General features: G+C 42.1%; 1 protein-coding gene across 2 annotated transcripts in view; it reads right to left on the bottom strand.

The window, feature by feature from the left end:
• LOC116942586 (uncharacterized) overlaps nt 1-6,270 on the bottom strand; it is a 40,579-nt gene extending 34,309 nt beyond the window's left edge. The window contains exons 1-2 of one of the 2 annotated variants that reach the window (XM_076067216.1): nt 5,861-6,270; nt 2,266-2,366 (exon numbers count right to left, since the gene is read on the bottom strand). The gene's annotated coding sequence lies outside the window, so the exon portion shown is untranslated. The remainder of the gene's footprint in view (nt 1-2,265; nt 2,367-5,860) is intronic. The other variant, XM_032954665.2, reaches the window with a different exon arrangement.
• Between the last annotated feature and the right edge of the window lie 18,644 nt (nt 6,271-24,914).

Here is a 24,914-nt window from a genome sequence, read left to right as displayed (position 1 = left end):
ACTTTTCTTTTCCTAAATGACCTTTGCTTTTTTACAACTACAGGTAAATGATTAAGCAACAGAAAGGAATGTGTAAAACAGCAAGTGAGACTACGCGAATAATACACGATTCACACTGAAGAGTTCAAATTACGGCGAGCAAAGAAGACGTGGGGAGCATAGATAGTACCGTACTTTATGGATAGCATTTTTGAAATTATTAACTTTTTCATGTTGTATGCAACATATGTGCCACCGCCATGGGACGAAAATGCTCGTGCCAGAAAAATGTAGTTTTTAGATTTACGTGAATGATTAGCTCTGCAGGAGGAAGTGTTTCGTTGCTTTTTTTCAAGCAATTGGAAATCCCCAGCTGAATACATTCCAAGGTGATACACCTTGCCCGTTCCTGATAATGAAAGCATGCACAGTTAATATAATTTGTAAAATCTAAATCCATCAGTCAGTAAGAAGAGAACCTGTGAGTCAGACTTGAGTAGTCCATGGGCAGTCTGAATGTTGTCTCTGCCAGGGGCAATGTGGGAGGTAGGATCGGTGTTTGTAGCAGCCTTACGGGGCATATGTTGCATGGGGGAGAAGGAGGTATTCGACTGAGCACACACCCAACAAAGGCCCATCATGTGCTTTTTCGTGTTCAGCTTTTGTGACTCTCGAACCTCCAATCTCAAAAGCTCACTCCCAAAACGATTGCCGGAAACAAACTACAGCAGATCTCCTCATATCCGTTACACTATTACCTGCAACTCCCATTGTCGGCAGAAGCCGTTGGGTCCATCAACACATATTAATTAAAATAAACCTAACGATTAATGTTATATAGGAACTGCGGGGACTGTGTGATGCAGTGAGCTGGCTCCAACAATTGTTCTGTAGTTATCTAGACATTAAGATGTATATACTTGGTTCTTTCGGTAAAGTCATGTCAAAGGGAAACAATAAAATAATAAAAATATAAAACAATTAAATTATCACTCGGCGTTTCGACTGCAACACAAGCAATCATCATCAGGTTTGAAAAACCACAACAAGAACATTTGAAAAAAGTGGCGGTTATTTTTAACGTTAGCAGAACGTAGAGCGATTTGACAGTTTGTTTAGATGGACGAGTCCATCTATGTTCGGAAAAGAGGAGGGGGGAGACAAAAAATAATGGATGCGGTCTGAAAGCCACCTTAAGCGTGATCAATCAATTAAGACCCGAAATGGTTTATCAAATCCTTCCAATGATTGTTAAGCCAGAATCCATCTTCTCGGTTGAAATTGTCTCTGTGTTTGTATATGTGGATAGCCTAATGAACGAATCTTTCATGGTAGCCAGATGGCTTGCAAAGAACCTCTGTCTTGGAGAAGTCAATGTCATGTGAACCTACTGAATTATAACAGTGATCTGCCACGGCTGAGGTGTTGGTCCTACCGTGTTTTAGGTCTGCTTTGTGATCACAAATGCGGTCCGAGACATGTCGTTTGGTTTCTCCAATGTAACTACTACCACAGAGACAACTTATTTTGTAGACACCAGGGTACTGTATGTCCGGAATCACATCTTTTACAGACGGAACCAGATCACGGATTTTATGTAATTTGTTGAATCGGACCTGGATCTTGTGTTTATTCAAGATTTTGGATATCTTTTTTGTAATGCCCGCAATGTAGGGTAAAGTGATGGTTTTGAAAGGCTCCTCAAGAGGGTCCTTCTTCATGGTTGGAGTGATAGCTTTGCGGATTGTGTAGTCGGAATAACCATTAGCCTTAAGAGCTTGGTGTACGTGCTTGAGTTCACTGGCTATATGTTCCCGGTCGGATATGCATTGGGCTCTATGGTGCAGTCTTGATGAGGGGATTCTTCTGGGATGGATGGTGGTGGGAATCCGGTTTCAGGTAAGTATCCGTATGGGTAGCTTTCCTGTAGACAGAGTGGCTCATTGAACCATCAGGTCTCTTTTTTATTAGGACATCCAAAAAAGGTAGCTTGCCATCTTTTTCGACTTTCATGGTAAATCTGATGGCTGGGTGTATGGAATTGATGTGGTCGAAGAATTGGTCTAGAGCAAGCCGGCCATGTGGCCAGATGACAAAAGTGTCATCCACGTACCTCTTCCATAAGGTTGGGCGCAGAGTGGCAGTCTGGATGGCGTCAGTCTCAAATTTCTCCATGAAAATGTTGGCTACAACCGGAGATAGGGGGGAGCCCATTGGGGTGCCCTCAGTTTGTTTGTAGAAAGTTCCATTCCAAGTGAAGTATGTATTGGTTAAGCAGTGTCTTACCAGGGGGGGTACCTCAATGTTTAGTCCTTGATGAACCAAGTCTTCAATGATTGCGATGGTGTCAGGTACAGGAACTTTGTTGAAGAGATTCGTTCATGAGGCTATCCACATATACAAACACAGAGACAATTTCAACCGAGAAGATGGATTATGGCTTAGCAATCATTGGAAGGATTTGATAAACCATTTCAGGTCTTAATTGATTGATCACGCTTAAGGTGGCTTTCAGACTGCATCCATTATTTTTCGTCTCCCCCCTCCTCTTTTCTGAACAGAGATGGCCTCGTCCATCTGAACAAACTGTCAAATCTCTCTCCGTGGTGCTAACGTAAAAAAAAACCGCCACTTTTTTCAAATTTTCTTGTTGTGGTTTTCACACCTGATGATGATTGCTTGTGTTGCAGTAGAAACGTCGTGATAATTTTATTGTTTTATATTTTTATTATCTTATTGTTTCCCTTCTACGTGATTTACCGAAAGAACCAAGAATATGAATCCCTGCAGTCACGAAAGCTTTAAATCAAAACATTAAGATGTGTTCAGCCAATTACTGAATGCGTATACTAATGGGAGGAAACAGGAGCACTTGGATAAAACACAAACATGCGAGGGGGCAATACTCTATCCCAAGGGACATACTATATCAATCCATTCTGCTGTACTCCATTATGCTGGTAAGCCGGGATATTTCACCGAGATGCCCACAGCAACTAAACCTGCTGTCCAATCTCGTATCCCGCCTTGACATGGCCACATCATGGATAAATTCAAATCTGCTCCAGCTAACCATTGCCAAAAAACTAAAGTCATCCTCGTTGGCAAAAGCCACCTCTAAATAAAGACTTCACTTTGAATGTGCAGCTTAACTATGATATCACACTCACAAAGGGTGTGTGCAACTCTGGAATACCTACTATAATCACCCAGGAATGTCTGTCCTTAACGCTCGTGACGTCAGTTCACATCGACCAGCCCCCCTCATTAATATCCATTAGCAGGTGACGTCACTCCAAAAGCAGAAAGGTGGAGCGGGAACTTTTATATTGCTTGCACTTTGCCACTATTGTAAAGTAATCCACGCGTCACCGAATGTAACGTGTGCCAAACACGTATGTGTGTCCGTCTCCCGCGCGTCACGTCACTCCACATGCGCCCCCTCCCCTCATAAATATTCACGCGTCGCTGCATTTCATCATTAACGCTGAGGAAGTTGGAGCGACTGTTGCTGCTTTTGTCACGCCAATTCGCCGTATTGACGACTATATTCACCCAAGAATGTCCGTGTGTAACGCGTGTGACGTCACTCCACGTCGACCAGCCCCTCTCATTAATAATCATGAACAGGTTCCGTCCTCCACATGGACCCCCCCACTCATTAATAATCATGAGCAGGTGACGTTAGTGCACATCGAACAGCCCCCCTCATTAATAATCATGAACAGGTGGGGTCCTTCACATGGACCCCCACCCCCCCACGTCATTAATGATCATGTCGGGTGACGTCTCTCCGCATGGAGCACCCCCCCCCCCCTCACATTAATAATGTTGAGCTGGTGACATCACTCCACATGGATCACCCCCCTCATTAATAATCATGCTCAGGGGACGGCACGCCCCCATCGAACAGCCTCCCTCAATAATCATGAGCAGGTGACGTCCTCCAAATGGATATCCCCCCCCCCCTATTAATATTAATTATCGGGTGACGTCACTCCACATGGGGGAGGGGGGGCGAAGCGCCTCCTACCCCCTCCTCGGCGTCAACTCACAACCTTCACTACAAAGGCAGAACCCTTACGTCACGTGATCTCCGTGACGCTGTTGAGACATAGAAGTAAAAAGGACGTGATGATGAACAAGGCTCTGCCTTACAAATTGCACACGAATTGGTGCAATGAATATCACGTCGTGGACTGCTTTTCGCTTGCTACAGTAGTTTCAGATTTACTGCTATACACCCGTCCTTGGACGGGCAAAAGGCTAGTTTAAAAATATATGTTGGAACTTTATTCGCTAATCGGAGGTGCGAGAGAAGGACAACAAACTAACACAAAAGCAGTTCTAAAGAAATTCGTTTTCAATCTAGAATTAAAAGGGTATAGCTCCAGTGGCTCCCTAATATCGGAAGTAAGAGCATTCCAGATGGCTGCAGAAATGCATCTGAAAGTGCACGATAAAGTGACCGTCTTTGTTTGATGGTTAGACAAAAGTCTGATGGCTATGACTGACCCCAAGCTCTCATTCTTTTCCTACATATTTCAACTCGACAGGACTTCCAACCTCCATCTGTGCAACATCTCCCCCATATCCAGCATTTCCTTGCCCTGTGTGATGCCCAAACCCTCATCTGTGGCTTCATCACCTCCAACTTTAACATCTGTAATGATCCCACTTCTCTCACCTCCAAACTCAAAAGATTCCAGAATGCCATTGCAAGACAGAACCACATGCCCCCCATCCTTAGATACCTCCAACAGCTCCAAAGCCACTCCTGGGTCATCTCCAAGATTGTCCTCAAAATGTCCAAGATCCTCCTTGATCTAACCCCTGCCCAACCATCCCCTCTGATCTCGCTCAACTTCCCTGCATGTGCTCTCTGCTCCAGGAACCAAGGTTATCTGGCAAAAACCCTCAATCCTCCTCTTCTCAATGGGAAGTTGCTAAGTACCTCCCGGCTGCTGGTCCCTTATTTTGGTCCTCACTCCCCTCAGCCCGCCATACTGCACACTCCCTGCCCATGCTCAGGTCCAGGTTTAACACCTTGCTCTTATCATCTAACTAAACTAAACATTGCTTTTCTTTACCAGGCAAGGCCCACTGAGCTATATAACTATTTTTCAGAATCGACCTGGCCACAATTGAGAGCTCAGCGAAGTGGCTTATCACATGGAAATGTATAACGGCCAAATGCGCTCAAGTGCACATTTCTATATGTGGAGGGAAAAACCGGAGGACGCAAATCTACGTGACCATGGGGGGAACATGCAAACTCCCAATACACAGGCATCAGGTCAGGATTGAATTCACGACCTCGCGTATACAGAGGAGGTAGTTAACATCTCGCCACCCAGGCATCTGTCTATGGCTGTCTGCTATCGACTGTTTAAAGTGTTTTCAACGGGATATTACTTCATGAAAAAATGTACGCAAAATATCTATCTCACTTTCATCCCAATTACACGCACGTGTCACATTTTTGTAAAAATGCATGAGATGCAGTTTGATTTAGACCCTCTATAAATATGAACGGCGCTGTAAAACCAAAAATCGTAACATTTAAGAGAGATCCATGAACTGCAATGTCCGAACAATTGATTGGTTGTGCAGTGACATAATCACAAAATATTTAAGGGCAAGGTCCTCCGTGGACCTTGATATTTGTATGTTCATCATAAATCCTGCTCAAAACGACCTTCCGTTTGTTCGCTACTTTTATCCTATTTCTCTTTCAGAGTCGTGTACCATTGTTATGTTATTTGGAGCTTCACGTTTCACATGACAATTTAAATACTGTAAGTTTTCAACACACAGTGTATATATATACATGAATCTGTACTTAAACAAGGGTATATTAATATATGAATGTCATACTCACAATTTGAAGCGTATCCAAATGTATGCAGGCAAATGGAAGAAAAACAAACAATTAAGTGCACCTGATGCTTGCAGACCTTAAGCTTGTCTCAAAACTTCGAAGCAATGCTCGATTTTTTTTTGGAACATTTCGTTTTAAAAAAAATCGGGTCGGAGTTGTGGAAAAAAGAGTGAGTGGGCTGCCAAAAGTAACATTTGCATAGAGTTGTCGTCCAATGGCAAGCTGTGCAGATTTAACAACCAGTGCACAGGCGGCATGCATGCATGATGAGCCTAAACTTGGTATTTTTGTCCTTGATTGTGCACTGATACGCTGTTCTTATCATAGCAGCTACATCATAGGCATATGGTAACTCCGACACTGGTTTTTCCAGACAAGTGGATACATTCATACATCTGAAAAACCAAAACCTCAGCAAAATTTGGACGGAAATGGTGCAATTCAAGGCTACAAGAAGGACACGTCCACTACACCTTTGGGTTTTATACGTATATGCAAGAACAACTTTGAAGGAGTAAATTATTTAATCCAAACACCATTGCCGATCTGAGTCATTCCTCAATTTAACTATTCATTTCTAGCCACACTTGATCACGTAATAACATGAAACTTTTCTCAAGTATGATTTAAATTTTGATTTAAAGCTTTCGTGACTGCAGTAATTCATATTCTTAGCTCTTTCGGTAAAGTCACGTTGAAGGGAAACAATAAAATAATAAAACATATAAAAAACAATAAAAATTATCACGACGTTTCGACCATAACACCTGATGATGACCGTTTGTGTTATGGTCGAAACGTCGTGAGAATTTTTGTTTTATAGATATTTTATTATTTTATTGTTTCCCTTCAACGTGACTTTACCGAAAGAGCTAATAATAAGTATGATTTAATTTTAATCTTTCGTTGATAACTGCCTGAAGCAGCCTTTGACGGTGATGTTGTAAACATACCAATTTCTCATAAATGGTAAAATACCACCCACAAGTGGTGAGAATGGGCGAGAATGGGAACGCAATAAGATAATATGTTGTACTGTGATGAACGAACAAGGGAGGTGTACTGTTGGTGCAATTGTTACTACCTGCGCATGGTATTCAGTGACTTGAGTTTGATTCCAGCCCTCACTAACCTGCACTGAGCATCGTGTGTACGGTCACAAAACCCACCACCAGCGACGCACAACCGGGTGACCTTAATCCAGCAGTGAATTGTAAAAGGGCTGTAAATTGTCGCAACACTAGTACCGTATTATGTTGGATTACAAGAGGGTACTCCAAACGTGTGCAAGGTGTCAAATAAAATAGTACAATAAATTTTGATTGTACATAGGCGGCCGCGGTTTTGGTTATCCGGCGAACCAATACTGGCACTGCATCGCGCGCTTTCAGATGCGGCGGTCTGCAACGAACGCCCTTCCTTCCCATATTAATAAGCCACTGGAGATGTGCACTTTAAAATCATATAGATTGAAGACGAATTTGTTTCGAACTGCTTTTTGTGTTGCGTTTGTTGTCCCTCCCCCGCACCTCCGATTAGCGCGGTTGGCTGCGTACGGTGGTGAGGAAGATGGTCAAAAACATAGATACATGATAAGTGAAGAATAAGTGGGTCCAGCACCAATTGGTTCGAGGCTCAAAAGAAAGCCGTCCCTTGGTGTGGACCAACCAGTTTCAAGGACAATGCATATATTATCATAGTATCTTTTTTGTTTGCATTTTGACTGCAGGTATTGTGGTTAATGCAGACATGAATCCTTGTAAAAAGGTTTCAGTTGTGTTGCCAAAAAAAGGGGAAAAACCCTATTATTAAAACTTTTTTTTTTACTTTTAAACAACTTTTATTGCCGCCAGTAGCAACAGCACTGGAGGCGATTCCGATATGAAATACACAAAGTCACCAGCAACACAAATACTCGTTATAAATCCACGCGCTGTGGCGCTAAATGCAGCGCGAACAACACGAAAGAAAAGTCACGTGGTGGTGGTGGTGGTCATCGCGCACGCCAGGGTGACGAGCGAGCGCCTCAGAAGGTGAACACGTGGGTGCCGTCCACACTGGTACAGAGGGCTTGTCCCGCTCCCCAGCGTTCAAAGAAGACGTGCACAGAGAGAGCGAGAGAGACGCAAGTGACAAGATAAATAACTAGAGAGAGATAGAGGAAGTCTTCTTAAACAGGTCGGGTCTTCAGCCAGGACTGTAAACTCTCAAACGACTGTGAGATCATAACCTGCAATGGCAATCGCTGGGTCTCAGCGAGGGGTGTGTGTGTGGCTGAATGAGCTCCTGGATGCATGGTGGGGTATACCCATTGAAAGCCTTCAACACAATTAGGAGAATGTTAAACTAAACCATTTTTTAACTAAACTAAAACATATTCTTGGTTCTTTCGGTAAAGTCACGTAGAAGGGAAACAATAAAATAATTTTAAAAATATAAAACAATAAAATGCTCACGTTTCGACTGCAACACAAGCAATCATCATCAGGTGTGAAAACCACAGCAAGAAATGTTTTAAAAAGTGGCGGGTTTTTTAACGTTAGCACCACGGATAGCGATTTGACAGTTTGTTCAGATGGACGAGTCCATCTATGTTCGTAAAAGAGGGAGGGGGGAGACGAAAAATAATGGATGCGGTCTGAAAGCCACCGTAAGCGTGATCAATCAAGACCCGAAATGGTTTATCAAATCCTTCCAATGATTGCTAAGCCAGAATCCATCTTCTCGGTTGAAATTGTCTCTGTGTTTGTATATGTGGATAGCCTCATGAACGAATCTCTCATGGTAGCCAGATGGCTTGCAAAGAACCTCTGTCTTGGAGATGTCAATGTCATGTGAACCTATTGAATTATAACAGTGATCTGCCACGGCCGAGGTGTTGGTCCTACCGTGTTTCAGGTCTGCTTTGTGTTCACGAATGCGGTCCGAGGCATGTCTTTTGGTTTCTCCAATGTAACTACTACCACAGAGGCAACTTAGTTTGTAGACGCCAGAGTACTGTATGTCCGGAATCACATCTTTTACAGACGGAACCAGATCACGGATTGCATGTAATGTGTTGAATTGGACCTGGATCTTGTGTTTATTCAAGATTTTGGAGATCTTTTTTGTGATCCCCGCAATGTAGGGAAAAGTGATGGTTTTGAAAGGCTCCTCAAGAGGGTCGTTCTTCATGGTTGGAGTGATAGCTTTGCGGATTGTGTAGTCGGAGTAACCTTTAGACTTAAGAGCTTGGTGTACGTGCTTGAGTTCACTGGCTGTGTGTTCCTGGTCGGATATGCATTGGGCTCTATGGTGCAGTCTTGATGAGGGAATTCTTCTGGGATGGATGGTGGTGGGAATCCGGTTTCAGATAAGCATCGGTATGGGTAGCTTTCCTGTAGACAGAGTGGCTCATTGGTTCAATGAGCCACTCTGTCTACAGGAAAGCTACCCATACGAATTTTATTGTTTTATATTTTTATTATTTTATTGTTTCCCTTCTACGTTACTTTACCGAAAGAACCAAGAACATGAATCCCTGCAGTCACGAAAGCTTTAAATCAAAAATTAAACTAAAGCACTAAACTATATTTATTTTTAACGTGGTAAGGCCCATTGAGCGATGTAGCTCTTTTTCAAATGCTACCTGGCCATCACAAAATGATAGCTCGACGATGTGGCTTATCATGTGGACTTTAATAGCAGCCAAATACGGTACTGTCAAAGCGTGTTTCTATAAATGTGGAGGGGAAAAACCGGAGGACCCGGAGAAAAATTCACACGACCACGGGAAGAACGTGCAAACTACAATTATACAGCAGGCGTCAGGCTCGGGATCGAACCCACGACCTCCTGCATAACAGGCGAGGTAGTTAACATCTCGTCACCGTGACGCCCTCAAACTCTTAAATGTTAAACTCAATGCGGGTTACATATGGTCACAACTATCAGAAAACTTGCTTATGGAGCAAGGTTATTGGTTAAGGCTACACGGGGGATAATATTTACCCGGGAAAGCCTCACTCGACTCTCATGATCTATTTCAGGAGGGTCCTTGTAAGTTCCGCAGTGGGGTGTGAGGTTATTAGGGGGGTTTTTTTCTCTACAAATTACGTCAATAATTGTCATCAGTCTATAATATGATCGTACTTTAATACTTTGGTTTACTTACCTTTGTTCTATTTTAGGGAAATGGAAGAGATTCACGTGTTTTAGATCCTGATCAAAAATAAGTTATAAAAGTTTAATGTTGTATATGTTGAAAGTATTCATATGCTTACGGTAAAACGTTACCTCAGTATCGTTCACATGTCTTATTCAAAGGCATTTACTCGAATGTAGGCACACGATGGACTACCACGAAGAAGATGGAGCGTTTGAAATTAGCTCAGATGCAGGTGCCGGGTGGATTGGTTCACCGTGGGGTGCCGCAGCGCTGCGCTACGAACCCGGCATAGCAGAGTTCGATTCCCGCTCACGGCCAACACCGGTGACGATTATCTTAACCGGTGCTGGGCCTCTCCTAGGTCGACTCAGCCTCAAATTAGTTCCTGGTGCGGTGGGTAAAAAACAGCGCCACTGGGGAGACAAAGGCGGTCGGGCGTGGTGCTGGCCACCCTCGTGTGCCGTGCCGGCCTTCGTAGGTGCTCGCTAACAGCACTTGCCCCAATAGTCTGTTAAGGCTACACGGGGGATCTTTGTCTTTGGTACACTGTGAGAGATGGCGACGGATCTGGGAGGCTTTCATCCAACAAATAATTGATCAAGGCTGTTGATGACGATGTAAATTAGAGTGTTGTGCAGACACAGGTGCTGCCACTTTTACGTGAAATAGCTACAGAAATCCACAACATTATTGTTATGATCAGATGTAATGACAGAAAACCAATTCAATACCAAGAACCTTGCTCCATCAAGTTGGATTTTCTCTACAACCTTAGCACAGTCGTCGAGGTTGATCTGCAGGATAGCAATATGCCAGTTTACTAAAGAGAAGAGTAACTCACGTGAGGACGTGAATAAACTGGTAGTTAAAGAGTTTCTATACAGGGTGCATCCGGTGATGTGTGTACACGATGATCATTGCCATTTTACAGAACTTGTCTTCTAGACGTTGAACTTATTTTGCACCGTACGTAGCCAACCATGCTAATCCACATTAATATTGATTACCAATCTTGCGGTTCCTGTTATTCACGGGGTTATCTGCGTTTTTATTCCTCTTATCTGCGGGGGGGGGGGGGAGGAATCACAGAATACCCGCGGATAATAGAGAGAATTAGGGCAACGAATAATATGAATTTTGCAGGTCACACAGCCTCCACAGGATTACAGGAGTCGCTGGTAATAGAGCCGCAGATGACACCATTTCTCCTGTAATATTATGAGGATGATACACTGACTTATACAACTGTCATCGTGTATATAATAGTTACAGGTAACAGGTAAAGGTGCAGCACTGCAATTTCTTACTCACACCTGTGTGTTAGAGCGCAAACCCACTTTTACAATTTGAATAAACGTGACAACACATAGTAATCGGCTGTGTCAGGTGGAGGTGGGTTTAAGACGCATTTCCATGAACACAATCTAACCCAAATTAGTTTTATTATGAATAATACTAGTCGCGAAAGCCTGTTATATTGCAATAAGCACTGCACTATAATTTCAACATTGCAAGATGTGCATGCCTACTCTCAGTCTATGGAAAATAGGGATGCTACCTGTCTGGGTTTTCTCTGAATCGTCTGTGTGTTGAGATAATGCATTCACACTTAAGCTCTCAACTTTCCCCGGGAGTGTGGCCAGTCAACACGCGAAGTTGGGTCGAGGTTGGCCCAACGTCAAAACTGTTCAGTTCAGTTGCAGTTCAATTCTAGATTTGAAGCTTTCGTGACTGCAAGGATCCATACTCTTTGGTTCTATTCGGTAAAGTCACGTAGGTAAAAAATAAAATAAATCACGACGTTTCGGCCACAACACAAGTGGCCTTCATCACCTGATCACCTGATGAAGGCCACTTCTGTTGTGGCCGAAACGTCGTGATTTTTATTTTGATTTAAAGCTTTCGTGACTGCAGTAATTCATATTCTTAGTTCAGTTTATTTTGGTATAGCCCTGTGAGCCATTGTGCTCTTGAATCGGGTGCAACCACAACAAACAAAAAAACAAAAAACACGAACAAGAAAAGCATCTTAAAGTGACTTTGTGACTGTGCAAACAGAAAATCCATGGGGGAAAAAAACAGCAAAAATATTCCTGAAAAAAGCACCGTACACCAACGCTGTGTGCAAAAAATCCCAGTGGGATGCAAGTCAAACAACAACAACAACAACCACAAAAATTTAGATTAAGGCCATCAGTCTAACTCCGTACTCCAACAAAACAAACATGCCCAAACCAAAAAAAAACGTTTTCCAAATCACCAAAAAATAAAGCCATAAATGCAACGTAACAGTGATCACAACAACGCCGGCCTAACGTTTGCCTGTTTTCGAGGGGTGGGTGAGAGATATTCTTCTCTCCGTGGTATGGCGCTATGGTTAAGGAAACAATCATGGGCAGCTCTAAAGAGTCAAGTCGCGCAACAAATGCTGATTTTCATATTTTCAAATCGGGAGATACGGACAAAAAGAAAACCGGTCTACCTGAAATTGCCGCATTGAGCATTTGGTAGTGTTACCAGGAGATAATAACAACACTGGCAACATAGCATACTGCATAGTGCACAAAGATAAGAAGTTGTATGATCAAAGTACACTAACTGTACAGGGTTATATTTAAAGTTACATGTGGTGTTTAAGTTACATTTTGCTGGTCATGTAGTACATACATTTAGTATGTAAACTGTATTTTCATATCTTTGCTGAAGATCGTGTTGCTTTTGTGTAAGAGAGGTTAGGTAGCACGCATGTACCTGGTGTATTTGCAAAGATGGTGTCTGGCTGGGATGAAGGTTGGACCAGGACAGAGCTTGATGATTGATGAACAACAATTGTTTCTTGACTTTAAAAACTGACACCGTGGTTTCTCTGAATCATGGAGACTTGTTTTATAGAAAGAACTTGTATGGCGAGTGAGCTGAATTATTTTTAACCGTCGATTGTATGTTTGAGATCTGAGGAGAGAGATTTCTGAGCATGCCTGGGAGAGTCTGGGAGAATAAGTGCCAGATAGGCAAGAAACATAAGTTCAGATGGGTTGCCACCTCTGAGATATACACATTTATATATTTTAAATATCATGGGAAGATCTCGAAATACTGGCAGAAGGGGGAACTCCATGCAAATGGTATTGCCTTGAGTGGCGTATGATTACACAAGTGATGAAAACCGAGACTTTCAATGTCCCGGGAAGACTTACAGATTTCCCAGGACAACTCTTCAGAGAAATAGCAGGAGCCTGGCAAGAGCAGAACAGGTAGAAACCCGAGTTCAGCGTATGTTAGATGCGATTATTGTAAAGACTTTCTAAGTGAGAGTACTGGAAACGAGTTTGACACCTGGTCAAAGACTGCAAGAGCTTTAGTGAAATAAAAAAAAAGTTGTACCGAGCATGCTAAGGAATTACAAGTTAACGTTTCTCCATTATTGCAGACTTTAGTGTTTCGTGGTACAGTATTTCCTGAGGCTTGAATTTACAAAGCTGGCCTGTGCTTCCTTGGGATGCCTTATATCGTTTTAGGTTAAACGTCTTTTGGCATTTCCACTGAGCTCAGAATTGCTGCTGATGATGATGTGACCCACCTTTCGTGGATGTTGAGCAAGATCCTGGCATGACCAGCCACTGACATCCTGTCGCGTTGGCAACATGGCATCCGACATTATTTGAAGACGAAGAGTGTTCCAGAGCAGAAAGGGCAATGCAATGGCTTAAAAAATGTTTTTCCAACACACACAAATAATGATACGAACTGTTATCTCCCTTCCGTGGTATCTTTGATATATAAATTACTTCTTGCATAGCCTGTTAAACATTGATTGCGATGGTTTTGTTAAATAACAAACTACTGTGCTGAATAAACACCGCTGTGTGTGCATTGCCACGTATGAATAGGTATAGTTGCCTGCAAATGTGTGTCAGAGGGAATATATAAAACTTGTAAAGTTTTAGTATGATGTAACGTTTTATTTCTGACATGAAATATTTACCATTGCCTCGGTCATGAAAAAATGTTGCCTTGTTTTTCACCTTTTCAATTATTGTTTATATAAATACATGTCAGGTACTAGGGATACCATGTTAAAACAATTCAAACGTGGACCCTCCCAAACTTTTTCAAGGAAACTGTCCCACCCTCTAGTGGTGAATTTAGAAAGTGCGAAAACATAGCGTTCCTTGTGCGGATGACATAAATTTCCTAAATATGTTTTATGTCAGCAAGGCAGTGAGTATGAATGCTACGTTATTTACCGCACATCAGCTCTGTATACACAGCGGTACAGTATGTTTAGAAATTTATAAATTCACGCCACAGTCGATCGGCAGGTCACATTTAGAAGGATATAATATGGGTATTATTCCCTCCTCTTTACAGATATATGGCGAGTGTGGAAGAGTATCATCCTGCTATTAAAACAAAGTAGCTATGCCTCGAGTGTCCTGGCTGCGTGCTGGCTGGCCTCCTTTTCCGTTCAAAATAGAGGTTTTTGGGTTGGCGCACATACACATACAACTGTCGTTAAAGCCGCCACCACCCGACAGCCAATTAGTAAGGTTTGTCACGTAAATAAAACATGCAAATTCGTTGATAGTACAGCACGCCGGTGTGTTGGAAAGTAACCCCACAACATTTACAATTCGAGTACGACGTTTCGCCAGTAATTACAACTAGCATTATCAAGCGACACCCAGCCTACCTGTTAAAGTAACTCCGTTGTCAAATGCTGCGATCTATTGCAAAGGAAACTAGCTGGGTAACTGGCTGAATGGGATTGGAACAAATAACCAATGAAATGAATTCGAACGGCAGAAGAAGTTCACAAGACACGCCATAGATAGCGACACCGAAGATGAGGCAGTAACGAATACAGAAGACTGACACGATTAATTAAAAAAAATACTTTTCAATTTACGCTTCTAATAAATGTAATTCTGCAGCCAGAATAATCTTTAGAAAATCCTGGAGAATATAGAAGGAAAAAAATCTCACGATAAATATTATCTTGGCATTTTATTATTACATAAAAAACCCTAAGATTGCTTTTAGTGCTCCAAGAATAGGATTGTGAGAAGAGTACGAACATGAGATCTACCTCGTGTTTTTCATTGCAGAGTAACGGGCCCTCTGCTAGTTTATTTACTCATTTAGCTCATTCAAATATGTTTTAGTTGTTAATCGCCTTGGGATTGAACATCTCATTAACAAGGGTGTTCAAGTTGGAGAGTGACACATACGTAGCAGCGCTTTCAGATTCGCTTCTGCGGCCGTCTGGAACGCTCTTCCTACCGATATTATGAAGTCGCTGGATCTACGCACTTTTAAATCAAGATTTGAAAACTCATTTCTTAAGAACTCCTTGTTTATGTTTAGGTCGTTGTTCTTCCCCCGCACCTCCGATTAGCACAGTTGGCGACGTACGTTGTGAAAGAAGTTCAACGTACACGTGGCAAAGACGGCGACATTCCCTTTAGGGCTCTCAGGCGCTCCCTCTAGTGGAGGAACTACTGTCGGAACGGGCATCAGCAAGAAATTTCATGGCTGTGATTTTACCTCTTTCTTACCCTGGAAGAAATCTTCATGGCTTTTTTTCAGGAGGATCCTGCATTGCGATATTTGTCCCTTTCCTTTCATTTCAGCAACGTCTTACATTATAGTTTTCAATTGCTCCGACGAGAATCGGATCTATAAAGGGAAGTTTGTTTTCCGATGTACATTATTTACAACATTCCGTCGAAGAACAATTAAAATAGTCACCACGGTCAAGGTAAACATACCTGTGCATGGTGATAGATGTATATATTTTTTTACTCCTCTGCTGGATTTTCAATCACGGCAATTGGCACTTTATTCATGTTAAAACTTAGTACGCAACTGGGTCTATATAGCTCATTGAAGCAAATGCACGTGGGTGTGCAGACCTGTATTCGTTCAGTTGCTTATTATTGCCAGCAGGTGGCAGCAGTTACCCACCACCCTAACACGGTGGTTCTTAACTTTTACTGCATGCAGCCTTGCGCTCCTTGATTCTCATTCGTAAAAAAAAATATTATGCTAATAAATACATGCGATTGATAAAAACAAAGTAGTTGTACTTACGTGTCTGTGCTTAATTTGTGTTTCGATGATTTACCTTCTAAAAAAATCTGGCCGTGTCTCGGACCCCCACAAAGGGCATCTCGCACCCCCAGGTTTAGAAGAACCACCGCAGTATTACCAGGACGTACAAACATTGGTTGTGCTTTGGCGCACTGCAGTGAGTGGCATCACGGATGAGACCCTCATGCCCTATAACATCAAGTCACCATTATCCTCTTGAATTAATTTGTTGTCCACCAAAACTGCATGCAGCACGCCAGGTGAAGATGCTCGCATGTTTTGCGCATTTCAAGTTAGACACAATACTACACGCTTGAGTTAAAATACCCGCTGGTCATATTGTACAGTAGTAATAGACCACCTCTCGATATCTTTGACCACATTTTTTGGCGAAACGTACTTCGTTTTGCATTGTTGTAAGAGAATGACATATACAAATCAAATCCAAACATGCCAAGAGGATAACACTTAAACTCCACACAGTCATAAACTTTAATAGAGTTTTTTTAAGTTAGATCGCGTAAATATAAATGTGTCGTTAAACCCACCATCACCCGACACGGCCAATCAGTAAGGTTTGTCACGTAAACAAAACGTCACACTTCGTTACGAGTTCAGCACACTGGTGTGTCGGAGCTTAAACCGGCAACATTTACAATCCAAGTACCACGTTTCGCCGGTAATTACAGCCAGCCCAATCAGGCGACAGCCAGAGTTCTCGACAAGTTCTCCTGTTTTGATCTTAAATGTATAATATTGGTCGTGAAAGCCTCCGTGTCAAACAGCATCAACCCACTTGCTGTACTTCTCCGCTGGGGCACCTTGTTGCTTACGACGGAGGCATTTTCATATACATCTGGCACCTTCGATCAGAGATGGCGATGGCTTGGGGAGGTATTCATTCAACAATGTATTGATCCATGGCTGCTGACCAATCAATCAATCAAAACTGCATATCTTTAAAGGTGCCATTCTTAAACTAAGCCCCCTGTACACGAATCATTATTCTCCAATAAAACATTGAATTTGTGCAATTATGTTTTTTTTTTAAACTACGCTATGATTGTGCTGATGGTAATGATTTTCAGATATGATTTCAGCTCAATTCACCAACCCTGCCATCAAATGACCACCACCTACTGAGTATTTAATTCATATCTATAAGATCTTGCCTCTCCACAGATACAGACAAATCCCGGTTTATTTTTTCTGGATTTGGTCATTTTAATATCTTTATGCAAGTAATTTTGCGAATCGGGCAATATAAAACACATTCTGCAAAACTATGCATAAGATTGAAGAAATCTGTAAAAAATGTATTTTTTGGATAACATTTAACGTAATTGTTTCGATTCATTGGTAAGGTATGTTTGGCTCCAACGAACTAAGCGTTTGGCCTTAAAATTGCAATATGCAAAACTATTTTTGGCTTATTTTTTTGACTTGCTGATAATTTATCCAAGACTGGATTTTATTGCATTGAAAAAAAAACATTGGCTGAATGTAACATTCTCCAAAATGTTACATTTCAAGTTCTTATATAACCTTGGGTGGCCTAGAGATATTTTTTACGTTTCATGATATGTAGTTTACATGCACATCTCAATGTTCTGATGTGTAAAATAGGATTTGCAGTCTTTTGCACGGGATGATCATTCTGCTCACGAATCCCGAAGCAGAATAAAAACCAACAGCTCCTGGTGCCGATTACATTTGGGCTAGTTAATTGGCAATAAAATGCGATGGAGATAAAGGTGGATCACTACAATTGTTGACAGAGCTCAAGAGAACCCCTCTGGACGGTATTTTGGCCTACTATTCTATTACTATTTTTACTATATTTTATTTTACCAGGTTAGGCCCATTGAGCTATAAAACTCTTTTTCAGAACCGACATGGCCACAGATTATAGCTTAATGAAGTGGCTTATCGCGTGGCAATGTATAACAGCCAAAAACTCAAAGCGCATGTTTTTAAATGTGGAAGGAAAAACCGGATGACGCAGAAATAAATCCACGCGACCACGGCGGAGAGAAACACGCAAACTCCAAATATACAGCAGGCGTCCGGGTCGAGATTGAACCCACGACATCGTGCATATAAAGCGAGGTAGTCAACATCTTGCCACAGTAGCACCCCCTGGGCACATTCTCGAAAGGGAATCACAAATAGAATTGGGGCTCTCTAATCAGCGCTGGGGGGGGGGGGGGAAACAACAACAAGCAATGCCTCGAGTATCTCACTGAGATACAAGCACGAGTTCTGTAGATTATTATGTTTTCAGAATGTGACTGCTTTGTGATATATATTCTTGGTTCTTTCGGTAAAGTCACGTAGAAGGGAAACAATAAAATAATAAAAATATAAAACAATACAATTCTCACGACGGTTCGACTGCAACACAAGCAATCATCATCAGGTGTGAAAAGTGCAGCCTTGTAATTGCTTGTCCACGCCGCTGCTGGCGGAAGGGTTTCCAGTAAAGGGAGCTCAATGGAGCCTCCACGGACGGTCTCCTCTTCCATACTGGCCGGATGACTTTGAAGAGATAGGGAGTAGCCACACTTAACTCCACCATACACAACGTGCCAATGGACTGCGGTCTACACGTGCTGCTGGATGGAAAGAGGATTCTTTAAAAAAAGCTTCCCCCACTGCTGAAACTGCCACGCTGAGAGATCGAACCCGATGCACTCTGGATTGAAAGTCCACTACGCTCACCAAGGAGCAACCACGGCGGCAGCATCAACTAAATGTGCCGTGAACATTGAAAATTTGCAAGAAATTAAAGCCGTGTTGAAGCAAAAAAAATGCACTCCCAGAAGGCCGTGTGGCCGATGGGGTGTGTAAAACAATACTTGCTTTTTTATGTTGAGACAAATATGTGAAGGGGGTGTATTGTTAGCTTATTGTTACAATATATTCTTCATAGTAATGCTGATTATGTATTGCTATTGTAGGTGATTTGCGTTGATGCATCTTGCCAAAAATGAGCTTACACCACAAGGATTGTAGTGTGCTGATATAAGAACACTTATTTTATTCCCCCTGTAATAAATATAAATTAAATACGTGAACTGTAGCGTGTAGTGCATAATGTGTCCGTTATAGAGGACTCGTTGAAGTGTTTAACACATTCGGTTGGCTTTGGTGGATCAGTGGATTCCTAACATTATTTCAAACCTCATGACCATTAATGCTTGCAGATCGTACTGCGAAGCTGGAAGATGTTATCAGCATGCAGCCAGCAATTGACTGTCTCGTCAGTGGCAGGCTTTGTGGAGGGATTTGGCAGTACATTAGATGAAAGCAATTGAAGAGCTTAATGGTTTCTGACTGTTGAAGCCAGCCTTTCTTTTAATTACTCTCTCAACCAGCACGCCAAAATACCATTTTCAATGTGTGTGTGCTCCTTTTTTTTTTAAAAAAAAAGGTGGGTATAGCTTTACACACGCACATACCTTGGAACTTTAGTCAGCTAACATACAGACTGTACTTTACATTGAAAAGACCCAACAGCAACAATAAATACAGTTCTCGCTTTATACAACGTGAGATAAATGTTTGTTTTATTTTGCGGGATTACGCGACCTCTTTCAGAGAAGAATTTAACCAGTGGCTTGCGCGCGTGCGTGCGCGTTAGTGCCTAGTCTGCAGCGCGGGGAGCGGTAGTGCGCAGTGATTAGTGAGCCTTCCTACAAACCCGGTGGGTTGAGTTAAATTCCTGCTCGTGGCCAACACCGGTGATGAACCCGGCCTGGACCTCGCCTAGGTCGACTCGTCCTCCGATGAGTACCTAGGACTGTGTGTAAACATCGCCACTAAGGGAAACAAAGGCGGCCGGGCGTGGCGTTGGCCACCCACCCCCTCGTGCGCCGTGCCTTCATTCAATCTCTCCACTTGCACGAAACGTCCGTTAAGGCTGTACGGGGTGGGGTGGGGGGGGTCTATGTCTTGACTTTGTACATGTAACGTGAAGCTATGCAGACGAAGCACATATACACTCTCGCAAGTCGCGGTTAGCCTGCATAACATGACACTATATATTATTCACAGGTAAAATGAGGTTAGACGTCTTTGACTTTTTTTCTCTTCTTCTAAGGCTGATTTTACTTGCGTTGTGCTATTTGACGCCATTTTTCTGACACGTGTAAGCGTGTGACGTGCTCGCTGAATGGCCATTGGTTGAGTTCGGTGCGTCTCCTTGTGACGTCACTAAAAAAACTTGTTTTGATGAGGAATTAAAATCAGTTTTCCTGGAACAGATTTTCAAGTCACTGATGCTGAAAATGGAGCCTCGTTCTCCGCAATTTTTAGACACCCAGTTCTCTGAACGACACCACTGGCAGATCGGAATTCTAACACCGTCACAAACATTTGCTATCTGTAAATATCATGACCACGTGTTTACAGTGATGTCTGGTGCCACGTGTTTTATCATTTTGTATAGATTACAACTTGTCTGCTGTAATAAGCACCTCGAGACCAAAGGGACACGATGTCTTATTCGTGAATGTATTTGCATGGTGCTGTAGGCTTCACAGCACCAACCATTAAAGATACATTAGAAGCCCATCTAGCTAAACAGTTTTAAAAGTTACAAAAATAATAGCATTCAGTAGAGGATTCTATTTGCGTCATTACTCTGCTGTATTGAATTTGGGATTAATATGTCAACTTGACATATTAAAAGGTGAATACATTTGTACATTTGTATTCACCTTTTAACCTGAAAACACATTTGTGTGTTCCGATGTTGTTCGGTATGAGGTCCGATATTTTGCTTTACGTGCTGGGAGCTTCTTCAAGAACTGAATGCCAAAACAGAATCAGAATATTTGTTTATACTGGAGGAATCCGATGAGCTATAAAGCTCTTTTTCACAGATGTCCAGTCGACACATTGGATAGATACACAACTGTGAACACCAACGCAGTGGTAATGTCAACATGTATATACGAAAGTTGAAAGCTTGTTTGTACGGTCATGGACATGTTGCTGATTGATCGTATCCTTTTCATCTGTTACCAGGATGTGTTAGGTGGAATTGGCTTTCAGAAATGCATGCCAAAGGTTTTAGTGTTCGAGTCTGGGTCACGGCGTTTTCCAGTACATAGTTTAATAATTGAAATAGCTTTTGTTTACATGTATAATGTTTAAGCGCAATTTGCCATTAATGTATTGCGTGCTTTGTTTTAGTGTTTATAGTTTATGTGCCATTAAACATTTTGGGCTTATGATCTTTTGTTTATCGGCTCACAAATGAGAGAGGAAAAAAAATCCCCCAATAAACAAAGCAATGCCATTATTGTTGCCGTAAAACGTTCGCGATTCAATATAATTTCACGAAAACAAATACGTAAACTTCACGGTCATTATTGTTTTGAAGAGAGGCCAGATCGACTGCATACAGTGCGAGCAAGAGGGACGCTGTGTGAAAATTAAGCCGCGGGCCTTGGATTAATAAGTTGTAAGTCACAGGATTGGCAATTTCAATCTGCATCCACCACAGCCAAGAACACGATCTCGTAGACGTAGCTGCTTCTGGCTTCGGTTAAAGTGGCTTGGTGATAGAAGAATTTGGTTACACATTTTCAGCGCATGAGCCTTCTGGCAGTGCTCCAAACAATGTTAGAGTAAAAGCACATAATGTTAGATTTGAAAAAAAAATATCAAAATGATGCAGCACATCACCTCATGTTTGGTTATTCAGTCAAAGAAATATGTATATTATCTCAAGGCACCAGTAAGGTGTTACTGGTGCATGCATTTCACCAACATATTTTGAGATTGTGACAAATGCTGGCCAACAATGATCTAGATTGTACAAGATCCAGCGCCATCCTGCGAAATTAAGTGAATTTTCCCATGTCCATCATTCTCCAAGATGGGCACACGGTTTTTAGATTGGAATGCAGCCCAGACTGTTCCACAATACAAGGCACATCTAATTCAACATGACCTACAGTAAAATGAAATAGCATACAGTTAAGGCCATCGCTAACTCAACGGGGCCACATTTTATTCCCCCTGTGAATGCTTTTAAGCTAATGAACGAAATGACATGCCTGTCCAATGCAAGCTGCCTCCTGCTGTTTTTCGAACAGATTTACGCAATTTTCCATTGACAACTCCGCCGGATAGTTTGGGCTGTTGCCTCTGACTCCACCACGGGACCTTAATCTGTAAACAAAATGTGACCCTCAAATGTTCTGTACACAGGAGTGTCAGCTTAACAGACGCATGACGTGAAACACTATACCTCTTCTTAAACCATTTTTAGCTAAGGGGCGATTTCGTAACGCACGCATATAATAATAAAAATAAAGCTAATTGCCTGCCATAGCGTTATATACCGTACAGTGTATTGGGGTATATAAACACAAAATAAATTATTTTGATTTAAAGCTTTCGTGACTGCAGTGATTCATATTCTTGGTTCTTTCGGTAAAGTCACGTTGAAGGGAAACAATAAAATAATATATATAAAACAATAAAATTCTCACGACGTTTCGACTGTAACACGTTGGTTTTCACACCTGATGATGACAGCTTGTGTTACAGTCGAAACGTCGTGAGAATTGTATTGTTTTATATATATTATTTATTGTTTCCCTTCAACGTGACTTTACCGAAAGAACCAAGAATACAAAATAAATGATCAATAACAAACAAGGTGCTGTAAACAATAAAAATGTAATTTAGCATGTTTATTCTAAGAAAGGGGTGGAGCTGCGATGCATGAGGTTCATGCACTGCGCTAAGCTCGATTCCTGGTCATGATTAACACAGGTGGTCAGAGATATCTGATTTGGTCTAGGCTACACCCTCCTGACCAAAGGGCACTGACCAGCGTGATGACGTATGGTTAAACACCTCTCATGATAACATGGGACAAGGGGATATGCAATATAATAGTCGAAAATAAATATATGGACTCTTGTAAATGTTTGACGGAAAAAAATCAAAGTCCCTCGTGATAACATGATGGTGACTCATTGAGGCTTTCCGAGAATGAATAATTATAACTCGACTATGTTTTACAATTTGGCAGGTTGGTATGTGCCTCTGTAGATGTGTAGGCTTTGACTTTAACATAACTATTTCTATGACCAGTCACAAGCTAATCACTCAGCTATTTCAATGCTAAATTCTCCTGTTTGATTTGTACTAGGTGCCTCTGTGAATGTGTATGCTTTGACTTTAACATAACTATTTCTATGACCAGTCACAAGCTAAGCCCTCAGTTATTTCAATGCTAAATTCTCCTGTTTGATTTGTACTAGGTGCCTCTGTGAATGTGTATGCTTTGACTTTAACATAACTATTTCTATGACCAGTCACAAGCTAATCACTCAGCTATTTCAATGCTAAATTCTCCTGTTTGATTTGTACTAGGTGCCTCTCTGAATGTGTATGCTTTGACTTTAACATAGCCATTTCTGCGACCAGTCACAAGCTAATCACTCAGCTATTTCAATGCTAAATTCTATGCTAATTCCTTTGTCAAGGCGCTCTGTTTCTTCTCACACAGCTTAAAGGTCGCGGTCTGAGCTTGGCTGTGTTCGCTCCAGCGCTGTCCTCCAGACAGTCTCGTCCCTTCACCTGATGAAGGGCGCTTGTGTTGTGGCCGAAACGTCGTGAGAATTTGATTGTGTTATTTTATTTTATCAATTTATTATTATTTTATTCTCATTCTACGTGACTTTACCGAAAGAACCAAAGAAGATGAATCCTTGCAGTCACGAAAGCTTTAAATCGAGACCCGGAGATAAATTAATGCGACCACAGGGAGAAGATGCAAACTCTAAATATGCTGGCGTCAGGGTTGGGATCGAACCCACAACCTCCTGTATGCCTGGCGAGGCAGTTAACATCTCGCCAGCGAGGTGCCCCCTATAAAATCTTTGAAGAGACAGACGTAAGTGGAGGAGAAGGCCACGAGCAGGAAGTTGACAGCATGAATGATCAGAGGGAGAGGTTCCAAACTACATTGGCAGCAGTAGTGACCTCCTGCGAAGGGAATGCTGGCAGGGGGCTTTAATAGAAGGCATTGTTTGCTGGAGCAGAGAGCACATTCATGGGAGTGATATGAGGAGAAACGGGAAGGCAGGGTCAAGTTCACGGGGGATCCTAAAGGCAGTGAGGGTGATCGTGTCGTTAGTCCAAGGACCCCACAGTTGAGGGAGCCAGCTGAAGGATCTGAGGATGTGGGTGTTGTGGTCGTGTTTACGTGCGTTGGTGGCAGAACATGTAACAAGAGTAGTATTGCGACATCTTTCGGGACTGTTCTCAGACCCACGGCGGTGTATTGCTTGATGCCAACATTCCCAATAGAAATGCAATTCTCAAGACACGATGCTGACAGTACAACGTAAATGAGGGGGGTGGGGTGGGGGGGCTAACAAACAAATGGAAAAAGAGAACAAAAAACGGGATTGTCTCATGCACTAACTCATCCCTGTCACAGGAATGTCGAATTTCGTACACTGGCCAAGGGGTTGTAAATAATGTTTGCATGCACGAGCGGAAGAAAAAAACCCGCTTGCAACAGCCTCCTCTGCTGATGAGACTTCCCATCAGTTATCATAACAAATAGAGCACATGTGGTAGCCAGAACATTGTGTCGAGGGAGGGATACGTGTCGAGGGAGGGATACGTGTACATTCAATTTTAGGACAATACATTGTCTAATTTCCAATTTTAAGATAACCCATGCTAGTTTAATTGGGACACTTCACACTCCATTCTTTATAGTTCTTTTGTAGTATCATCTTCCCACAGGCAGCCACACACTTCACTTAATATTTAATT

This window comes from Petromyzon marinus, chromosome 15 (genome assembly GCF_048934315.1).
Source record: "Petromyzon marinus isolate PM22_M1 ecotype Great Lakes invasive population chromosome 15, UKy_Petmar_22M1.pri1.0, whole genome shotgun sequence".
Classification (NCBI taxonomy): Eukaryota; Metazoa; Chordata; class Hyperoartia; order Petromyzontiformes; family Petromyzontidae; genus Petromyzon; species Petromyzon marinus.
The sequence above is the reverse complement of the archived record's forward strand: the minus strand, read 5'-3'. Positions and strand labels throughout refer to the sequence as shown.